Consider the following 11,878-nt stretch of genomic DNA (forward strand, 5'->3'; position numbering starts at 1 on the left):
CAGGGTCATGTGGGGTTCAGGTATCAAGGCTTCCTCCATCACTTTGCTAGCAAATTTGGCCTCGAACACGCATCCTTCACCAAATTCGACTCCTGCGTACAGAAAATGCACAAAAGCAAATCTCCGAACAAAGAGAGTAAAATATGCTAAAAAGGAAAGCTGGAAGTACGAAAATACATAGATCCAGCATGCTCAAAGTATGTGAATGTGTGCCAAAACATGCTAAACAAGTATATACAATCTACACACATCACACCCCCAAACTTAAACCTTTGCTTGTCCTCAAGTAAAATGCTGCAATCTAAATTCATATGCTCTACAATGCTCTCATATCCCTAATGTATTCTCCTAACTCTATCAAAAAGTTTCATTAGTAAGCATGATCATGAAAACAAGCTAAGTTTGGCTCAAGCATAAGTACCCTGTGCACAGTGCAAAAACATCTCAAAACTCTTCAAGTTTCAATTTATGTCCTAGTCAAGTCGTCATCAAGTTTGAATTCCTAATGTTTCGAGTGATAGACAAGTAATCAGTGATAGACACTTACTTTCCACACACTTGGTTCATATTTCTCAATCAACCCAAAGTCTCAAAGGCGTGCTTAATCTCAAGAGAAGCTAACAGTCATTTCCCTAGTAACCTAACTCGGTCTCAAAGGGGTGACTTGCTAGATTCCACTCATGACAACTATTTTTTACATCCCTTATTCACTTTTTTTTCTTTGCTTTTTTTCACATTTTTTTTCATAAGTATTTGTGTTGTGCAAATCTTATTTCACAATTGTACTTTTAGCACAAATGTTGGGATATTTTGATTTTTCCAAATGAGCTTACATGATTTGAGCCTCATCCAGTACCAAAATGAATTTTGAGAAATCACCATGAAAACCAAGTACTAAACAAACAAGATGAATCATGACTATTTCAATGATATCAACCATTCAAGCATCAAGTATAGGTGTAGTGAAATTAAGATCCTTAAGGTCAAGTCAAAACTAAAACTCATCTCCATAAGATACTTAGCTTATTTCATGCTACCCAAGATAGAGAAAAGAGGTACATTAAGCATACTACTAGCATCATTTACAACATCATGAATCTAGATAAATGAATGTGCTAACGTTTTCACTTAAAGACAAGAAAGCATATAAATGAAGTTTGATGTTCTCAAGATGAATGCCACAGGAAATCAAAACAAAATGCAAGACATAAGCAAAAATAAAAAAAACAAACAAAGCAATTCAAATGCATCTAATGCATCCCCCCAGACTTAAACTTTTCATTGTCCCAATGAAAACTAAAAACAATGTGGAGGAGATTTTAAGAGAAGTTACCAAGTGATGAGCTCCAAATGGTTGACATTCATGTTTTTAAAGATACTCCTCCATCCAATACTCACATTCCTCCACAACTTTGAATTCTACAACAATAAGATAGACAAGAAAAATTAAGTAGAGGATACATGTTTATTATAAACTTAAAACTAAAGACAAAAAAGAAAATAAGGAAAATGAACTTGGGTTGCCTCCCAAGAAGTACTTGTTTAAGGTCATTAGCTCAACCACCTCATTAGATTCATCTAAATCTCGCTCTTGGAGGGGTAAGATATTTTAGAACCCTCCTACCAGGGGTTCTTATTATGGAGAGAGCTTTGAATGGAGCTACAAAGTAAAGTATAACTCTCTCCATCTTCGTCTTCTTAAAAGTTTTTTCAAGTGGTCGAAGACGGTTCAGATTGAGCTTCCAATCATTAGCCCAAGTGAAATCTGCACATGCAAAGAAAGTACAAATCTCCCACAAACATATTAGATAAGATAGAGCCATAGCCATATTAAGATAAGCAGAATAAGAAATAAAAACTGAATCACATCCAACAAAGTCAATGATAGGTGCCTCTATAAAATTTTCCAAAAGATCATAAGAAAACTAACCTTACTTTGCTGAGAAATACCTGAAATTTCTAAACATGTAGATATGACTTCCTCTGAATCAAATGAGGGTTTTGGCTCAGGTTCACGTGCTGGCGATATCAAAGATGGTGATTCTTGAGACTCAACCATATCTACATGAGTCCCTACACATTGGTCCACAACACGCTCAATCTTTGCAACTCTTACAACATCTAAGGATTGTGTGGACAAAGGAGGTGATTCTTGAGATGTTGCTTCCACAACACAGCTCCCTACACATTGTTCCATATCAACATCATCAACACAAACATCAAAAAATAAACCCACATCAATATCCTCAATAGGAGAATCAACTATAGGAGGATCAATACTTTTACTTGCAGTTTTAAATTGATCTACCATATCACATTCATCATCTGAAAATTTAATGTCATTACAACATCCTGTAAAATTTGGAGATAGATCTGAAAACTTATTTACCATTGCTTTATCTTCACAATCCTCATATGAAGAGTCTTCATCTTTATACAAATTCAAAAATCTACACTCAACCTTACCAGTGTCACAGAATTTTTTAAAGACATAGTTCTCATTGACCCCCACTAACCTTCGTGGAAAAGGAACCCTTAGTGAAGGTCTTAGGAAAGGTACTTCTAATTTCCCATATTCCCTTTTAGCTTGTGGAGGAGATTTAACTTGCTTATCTAGTGTTGGTATGATCAATCGTTGAGGGAAAGGTACTTGTGGCATTTGGGAATCTGCTAGAATAGCGGAACTGAGTTCATGTTGTCTTCTATTGTTCTTCTCCTCAATTCTAAACATGTCCTTCTTCAGAAGTTCTTCATGATTTTTTTCAATTCTCAACCCAACATCATCACACTTTTCACTAGATCTTGTCTGCGAAGGAGGGGGATCTTCTTTAAACCAATTTGAAACAATACTTTCAATCTTTGCCCCTAAATGTTTGAACTCCCCATTCTGTGACTTGTGATTTTCAAAACTCATAGATGGTTGAGTTACAATTTGTTTGACAGGATCTATAGCATTTATGGCTTGCACTTCTTGAATGTTTGAGGGAGATTTTATCCAACTTATGTTCGACTATTCATGGAGGTTCAATGTCACTTGATCAATTAACATATATGCTTCATCTACACTTTTGTCCATAAAAGAACCTCCAGTTGATGAATCTAATAAACTCTTGTCTAAGAAAGAAATTCCCCCATAGAATATGTGCAAAATCAACTATTTTTCAAAACCATGATGAGGACATTGTCTTTGAAGACTCTTAAATCTATCCCATGCTTCAAATAATGATTCTCCGTATGCCTGAGCAAAATTTGTTATGTAATTCCTCATATACACTATTCTGCTTGGAGGGAAAAAATGATTCAGAAATTACTTCTCCAATTGCTCCCAACTAATGATACTTTGAGGATGGAGAGAATATAACCAAGTCCTTGCTTTATCCTTGATACTGAAAGGAAATGCCATCAATCGAACTGCATCTGCTGACACTCCTTCACATTTCACCATATCGCAAATCTCTAAAAATGTTTCAAGATGCAGATAAAGACTTTCTGATACTTCTCCTCCAAATTTGTGACCTTGTATCATGAAAATTAACTCTGGGTCTAGTTGGAAACTTTTTGCTTGAATTTGAGGTTGCACAATGGGAGATAAAAATCTTGCAGAAAAGGGTGTAGAAAAATTTCTCATGAGCCTGCTTGACATGTTAGTGCTCATGGATATTCAAGAAAAAATTATAAAATGAAGAATCAAAGACAAGAAATAAAATGCAATATGAAAAGCAAGAAAGAAAATGCAGAATTAAATTGCAAGAAAGAAGGTGCATAATGAAAATAAGAAAGAAAAGATAAAAGGAAAAAAGAAAAATGTCTAGAATAATTCATATGCTAAAGATTGCAAAATATTCTTACAAAAGAAAAGAAGAAAGAAACTAAATCAAAAGAGAGAAAAGTTAAACTAGAATGTTAGAAATTAAAAATGCAGAATTAGAATTGGAATTGCAACAAAAAGAATTGTAAAGAATTAGAAAGATATGTAAATGATGAAAACAGAATTCTAAAGATTAGTTACAACTATGCAAATGAAAAGAAAAGAAAAGCTATGTTTAGTCTAACTCAATTGATAATCCCTAATGTTATAGCGCAGTCCCCGGCAACAACGCCAAAAACTTGTTAACCTCCGCAAGTGTACGGAAATATCGCAAGATTATCATATCCACAGGGACTGGAATAAGCATTAAGAATGTCTCAAAGCGAATTAGCTAGACAACAAATCAATGGATTAACAAAGTCTAAGTGTAACTATGAAAAGTAAACAAAAGAATGAAAGAATAGGCAACAAGAATAAAGACGATGATAAGAGATATTCTAGGAGTTTTGGTTTCTTTGTAAGGTTCTTCAATGTAAATGATCTACCAAATCCTTTTTCTCAATTGTCCATCATTTGTAGAAGGTTGTCGGTTCTCTCTTGCAATAGAGAACCGACCTAGGACTGAAATTCATACCTAGATTGATCAATTAGGAATGAATCTATGTTGTCCTTACACGGGCTTGCCTGTCACGTGCATCCCTTGGAAAATCAACATAGGAATCCATCAGTCATCAACCCATCAAGATATAAAGATTAATTCAACCTATCTATCCTACCTTCTTGAAATACCTAATTTCTCTTTCAAGATTACCCCTCAAGCGTCACTACAACAAAAACCCTCATAGACATCGGTTTTCCACCGATGTCTATTACATTTTCGACCGATGTCTATGAAGGCGATGTAAAAGGTCTGTCATTTTAGACATCGGGTTAAAACCGGTGTAGTATCACTTAACGACATCATGTGTAAAACCGATGTAATATTATATGTTAATAACACCAGTTTTGGCACCGGTATACGACCGATGTAATATTAGTTAATGACACAGGTTTTGCAGTGGTGGAAAATCGGTGTAATATCAGTATTGTTTAACGACACAAATTTGATTTCCGAAATAGTGAAAAACTAATATTATCACCAAGCAAATCATAAAATTAAGTTAATATTATTAATTCACTAAGAAAATCATAAATAAAAATGCACCGATGTATCTAAACACACTAAGTCAATATCCATATAACCAACACATGAATATTCTTCTTACAACATAAAAAGATAATAGATATTGTGCACATCAAGTCAGTATCCACAAATTACACATAACTATTCTTCTTACAACATCAAAAGATAATAGATAGTACACAAATATTCTTCTTACTGGTGCCAACATTATCCTTCTTGCTCTGTGCAGAGATTTAACTAAATCTTCCCCAGTAGTTTTATTTGTTAATAGACAGTTCTCTTTATCTATTACTGGATGGGCACCTCTGCTTGTTTGATGTCCTGAGGGTGACAACTGATTGGTGATTCTTTGTAAAGGAGGCCTTCATCTTAACGGAGCCACTGGAGGCTTTGGGAACTTTGTAACATCCTTCTTGGTTGTCCTCTCACCATTTAATTGATTCTCCAGTTCTCTTACCTGAATAGAATAAAATAGTCAATATGGATATAAAGCAGTTTGTTGCTTACATAAGGGAAATTAAAGATGCTATAAATTCTACTCAAATAGAGATTGAAAATAAGATAAGTAACCTTTTGCTGGTAATTTTTACTTGTTTGCTCAGCTTCTTTGATCTGCACATTTGAAATAATCTATTATAAGGCAGCTGATTTGAAAGAGGTTAAATATAGTGATGCATGGTGTATAGTAGATTATTATGATTTTTCTTAGAATATATAAAATAATTTATTCACACTATCTTCATTTGGTTCAATTACTATCAGTTGGATCACCTTCTTGAGGTCATTCAAGTTTCTCATAAGCTAGACTAATAAAAGTATGTGGGCAATTTGGTCACTACAACTTTGTTATGACTAACTTTACTTTTTTGCACTGGGTTGACTAACTTTACTTATCTTGCAATGTTTTAAAAACATTCTCCTGAGATGCGTATTTCAGCTGCATCAATTGCAAGCTTTCATTCAACCTTATGTTTTCTTTTTCACTCTGAAGGAGCTTATTAGCCTGTACAATAACTCTTATTAGGCATCACATAATTGCAAAAGATACAAAACCTGCATATGTATTGCCAAATAGAACAAAATTTTAAAACTAGCAACAGTAACCCAATATGCAGTCAAAACGGATATACCATTTGTTTAAGCTTGAAACTCTCTGCTAAATCTGTCTGCTTTCGGACAGGACCATGTTCAATGCCTCGAACTCTGCTAGCAAAGTTTAGTGAGCATAATGTTTCACCTAAATCTGCTGAACTTGGGCTAATATGTGCAAACATGAGTGTCTTGCAATCTCCTATTGTGAATGAAAATTATCAGTGAAGGGTAATGCGTCAAATTTTCTTCTAGCAATAAAAATAACGGTATAAACTAGCTGTTGTTTTTGAACCTAAACAACAAGATCATCACAGCTAGATGTTTACTATTCTTAAGGTTTTTTCTCACCTAGAGAGCTCTCGAGCAAATGAACCGAAACAGTAGATGAACTAATGTGATCAAAGCTCTAATCATTATTCAGCTAGAAGCGAATGCAGAAAAGGCACCTAGTGCTCTAAGTCAGTATTATTACGTTTACAGTGATGGAGGCAATCTATCAATCTCAGAAATTGTTGGTAGCAGTTATGTTTCTGCTAAGGATCAAAAAATGGTATGAGAATAAGAGTAGGAAGTAAGAATTGGTCACATATTATAGAAAGGGACATGTACAGAGATTAAAAAGCCCAACAAACATGTATAAATAAACGATTGTTTTATCATTGCAACTGGAAATCTAAGGCTAACTTACCATTGTTACGAAATCAACTCCACCAATGCAACACTGATCTTCTCTTAAGAAGGCTGACATGTGTGACATTTCTAAGTTTTCTCCTCTAGAATCTAAAATGAAGGAAAATAAAATTCTACATAACAAGATGAGGATGAGATTAAGGTTCCATGCTACAAGTTGAAATCTAAGACCAACCTGATGAGAAATTAGCTAGCTCTGGAGATGAATTCATTCTACAAGAAGTGCAGAATAACCAATCAGGGAAATCATTTACAGAGACATCAAGCAAGAAAGTGAAGAACTGAGGCACTAGAGAAATAGCACTTCCAGTGGCTATCATCTCTTCTGCTTTTCTAAGGACCTCTTCACTACAATCGCAAGCATAGACTGTAATATTCTGCTTTGCACTTAACAACAATATTATTATTGGTACAAGTGCATAAACTTAAACAAACAGAAAGGAGACTAAAGTCAAATGCTATAGATAATGATTACTATTCCAATGATTCAAGTCATGCGTGTAAATTAGATTACGGACTTTCATTAATGGGTCTTAATTGGGATAATGCTATCTATTAATACAGAACAAAAAACACCTGACAACAATTTGTAAATAATTAAATATTAAAAAGTGAACATGAAATATTTATTAAATATGTAGTGCTAAGCACAGAATTTACATTCTCATAATTGAGAATAGATGATATTTAAAGTTTGAGGATCCATTGGCATAACATGAAATGACATAATACAGCTAACTCATTCCAGAAACATGCCAAAAATAGAATAAGTTGGTCGGGCAATTTATAATATGTCATAACTTGTGTTTTGTTATCATAAAAAAGAAGGTTGACATGTTTATAACAAATCAATGAACACACAAGGAACAGTGGTGAATTTAATGACAGTGTGTGAAAGTAAATGGATGCCTAAAAATGTTAAACTCTTCCCAAACAATACACCCACTTCTTGCAATTGAGTGAAATTTTAGACTCATAAATATTTAACTGAGTTGCTAAGATTGTTTACAAATTACTAAAACAAGTCAAGATGAAGTCATTTGAACTATGACTTAGCATAAACACTGTGCATCATGTAAATTAAGACTGAGATCATGTCATTCAGCTACCAGACCATTCCTCAGGCTAGTAATGGCTTTCCCTATTTGGGATTTGAGGTCCAAATCCGTAAAGTATGCTTACAAGTTACATCTACTATTATATTAATCAAAAAATAAAAGGGAAGAAGGAGAATATTTTAGGTGATGTGAACAAAGAGAATCGTTTTCCTAAACCAAAAGGCTCCATTCTGATTTAATATAGTTGCATCATTTTCCTGTATCAAAGCAGTTTATTATTTGCCATCAGTAACTGTCCCCAATGCCACTAAAGGAGATATTCTATTATACATTTATTATTTATGTTGTTAGTCAACCGTGATTAGAATTAATTAATGATATTTGGGAAAATTGTTTTTACTGGACATTGCGATGCCGATATGCTGCACATTTTTTTGATTGTTCTCTTACACCAAAGCAAATAGTAAGCAAAATAAAAAGGCAAAGAAGACAAGAATTAGTATTAAGAGCATAGAGGGCTTGCTATAACAAAATATGTAGAGAGAAATTGCCAAGGGAATAATATTTAGTATAGGTAAATATCCATAAATAGGCACACCAAAGCCGGCAAGGATGGTCATACAGAGAAAAGATTGCTGCCACATGAACTTCTCGGAAAAGAAAGGAGAACAAAGCATTCATTCCCAAGAAAAAACGAAAATATAAAGAAATATCGAACACTGCTCTGACAAAGAATGAAGAGCAAAGCGTCATTTCCATTTAAATTCCTAAATGAGGATGACTTTATTTTATGTGTTTCATTTATCATAACCAAGTAATAATTTAATAAACACTAAGACGAAATAAATAGTAAACCCTAAATGGAAAAAAGTAAGTTCTTCCTTCCGCATGTGAAAACAATAGGTCATAACCTGCAAAACTAATACAAGATGGATCCGAGGAGAAATTAAACTAGATGCAGCAGAGAAATCCTACAGATCTAGAAGTAGAAAAGAGAAATTACCAGACGGAGCAACAAGATCGGAAAGGCAGCTCAATCTGAGGCACCGTTGGACCAACAAGATAATGAAAAAAAAAACTCAAACACAGTAACTTTAAGCAAGAATCTGAAGATAAAAATAGCAGATCCAGAATCGTAGGTCCTTGGATCTCGATGGAAAACGCAAGAGAGGTACATTGCGGTGAAGAAATCGCCTAGATCTTGGGTCGAGGAAGGAAGTTTACCTCATCGACAGGAAGATCCGACAGTGACTGGATCTTGGGAACTCTCAGATCTGTCTCCGCAGAGAGCTTGAAGAGGAGAAGAGGGAGGTGAGGCTGAGTGAAGAGTGAAGTGTTGGAGGGAAGAGTGAAGTGTATACGGTGGACGGCGCTCTAGGTTTAGGTTTAGAGGGAAGAGTGAAGTGTTGCAAATTTTGGCTAAGTATTGGTGGAAAAATTAAATTATTTTATTTTGGTTCATTAACACCGGGTTTTAAAAACCGCTATTAAAATCGGTGTCTATTAACGAAAAAATGGCGCTCATAGACATCGCCTAAAAAACCGATGTCTATGAGCGAAAATCTGCGCTCATAGACACCGATTTTTGGAAAAACCGGTGTAAAATACTCAAAGATATTGATTTTTGCTAAAAATCGTTGTTGTTCCACCGATGTCTATGAGGGTTTTTCTTGTAGTGCGTCCTTACACGGGCATTTTTCTGTCACGAAGATCCCTCGGAAAATCGAATGAGGAGCAATCTATACAAGATCCATAAGATATTCAAACATTCAATCAAGCATGGTAATTAAGCCCTAATCACAACAATCCACACAAGAAAGAATAGATACAAAACAGGGCAAAATCATAGAAATAGGAAATTGGCATATCCACAAGAGTTTTACATCAAGATTTCCTTACAAATACTTCCTCCATCCTAGAACAAGATATCTACTCCATAAATCGAAGAAAAAAAATCCAGAAACATAAAGATTACAAGCATTCTCAATCCCAATCCAAGAAAAGGAAAGAAAGAAAGCTTATGATGAAGACGGTCTTCGGATCCAATCCACGCTCCCGGAGTCGAATCGGTGAAGATCTTCTCTTAGATCGCCCAAAAATCCACCCAAGAATGGAAGGAATCGCCCAAATCTTCCTTTCTCTCAAAGGGGAGAAGATCCCCTTTCAAATCAAGAATGAGGCTTTATATAGAAGAAGGGTTTGGGTGTCACACGGCCCCGAAGCACGGTCGTGTGAGGTTCACACGGCCTGCTCCATTCTCCTCTCTGCCAACCTCACACGGTCGTGTGAGGTACACGGCAGTGACTTGCCTCTATCAAAGCCCCCCTTGCACGGTCGTGTAGATCTACACGGCCTGAGCTGCCTTTGCCTCTGGAAACCCGGCATGGTCGTGTAGTGCACACGGCCAGAACTCTCCTGCTCACTGGAAACCACACACGACCGTGTAGCACACACGGCCGAGGCTTCTCTGGTCTCTGGAAAACTGACATGGCCATGTGGTGTACACGACCTAGGCTTCATTGGGCTTCAAAACTTGGCACGATCGTGTGAGGTTCACACGGCCAAGCCATCTTCTTTCTCTACTGCAGCTACATGGCCTCTCATCTCCACACGGCCTGGGCAAACCCCCATGGCAGGGTCGTGTGGGGTTCAGGTATCAAGGGTTCCTCCATCACTTTGCTAGCAAATTTGGCCTCGAACACGCATCCTTTACCAAATTCGACTCCTGCGTATAGAAAATGCACAAAAGTAGATCTCCAAACAAAGAGAGTAAAATATGCTAAAAAGGAAAGCTGGAAGTACAAAAATACATAGATCAAGCATGCTCAAAGTATGTGAATGTGCGTCAAAACATGCTAAACAAGTGTATACAATCTACGCACATCACCTTGTCTCAGGCCTGGTACGATAGGAGGGTAATACTCAACAACCTATCTACTTCTCTAGTCATTTGTTAAAGGACATGGAAACCCGGTACATGACTGAGAGGCTGACACTAGCTCTAGTGTTGAATGCTCATCGACTCTGACCATTCTTTCTCTCGAATCATATCATGGTGTTCACCAATTGTACCTTAGGTTAGGTGCTGACCAATCCGGAAGCCTTTGGATGCCTGATCAAATGGACCACTAAGCTCAATGAGTATGATATTCAATATCAATCAAGGACAGCCATCAATGCCCAAGACCTAGTGGACTTTCCAACCGAGACTCCTAGGAAATAATTGAAAGAAGCTTGGAAGATCTCCATGGATGAATCAGCTACCAAGAAAGGGAGTGTAGTGAGGATTTTATGATGTTCACCTCGAGGAGACTGATGTGCGTAGATTGTATACATTTGTTTAGCATGTTTTGACGCACATTCACGTACTTTGAGCATGCTTTATCTATACATTTTCGTACTTCCAGCTTTCCTTTCAGCATATTTACTCTTTTTGTTCGGAGATATGCTTTTTGGGCATTTTCTGTGTGCAGGAGTCGAGTTTGGAGAAGATTTGATGCTTGAACGAAGAAGGAAGGCACAAGCCCTGCGTACCACACGACCATGACATGGGGGGTTGCCCAGGCCGTGTGGTGATCACCACCCGTGTGGCTGCAGCAGAGAAGAAAGAAGCCATGGCCGTGTGAGCATCACACGGCCATGCCAGGTTTGAAGCCAAGAAGGTTCATGGACGTGTACACCACACAGCCTTGCAAGCCATCCAGAACTGAAGTTGTACACGAACGTGTAGATCTACACGGCCGTGCAACATTTCCAGAGCCCAAGAATGCCTTGGTCGTGTGCACCAGACGGCCGTGCAGGAGCTCCAGAGCTGGAGGCAGTGCGGGCCGTGTAGATCTACACGGGCATGCAAGGGGAGCAGTGGCAGATGCATGCCCGACTGTGTACACCACACGGTCGTGTGAGATAGGCAGTGAGGGGAGTGAGCCAGGCCTTGTTAGCTTCACATGGACATGTCTCGAGGCCGTGTGGCGCCCAAACCCCCCTTCTATATAAGGCCTTCTTCAAGATTTGAAAGGGGATCTTCTCCCCTTTGGGAGAGAGCAA

General features: G+C 37.1%; 1 non-coding gene across 1 annotated transcript; it reads left to right on the forward strand.

Moving 5' to 3' along the window:
* The first annotated feature begins 3,164 nt into the window (after positions 1–3,164).
* Positions 3,165–3,270, forward strand: LOC122030769. Its single transcript, XR_006125607.1, has one exon. It is a non-coding gene; the product is annotated as a small nucleolar RNA R71 (small nucleolar RNA).
* Positions 3,271–11,878: the final 8,608 nt, after the last annotated feature.

The sequence above is a fragment of the Zingiber officinale genome, chromosome 10B (genome assembly GCF_018446385.1).
Source record: "Zingiber officinale cultivar Zhangliang chromosome 10B, Zo_v1.1, whole genome shotgun sequence".
In the NCBI taxonomy this organism is placed as follows: domain Eukaryota; kingdom Viridiplantae; phylum Streptophyta; class Magnoliopsida; order Zingiberales; family Zingiberaceae; genus Zingiber; species Zingiber officinale.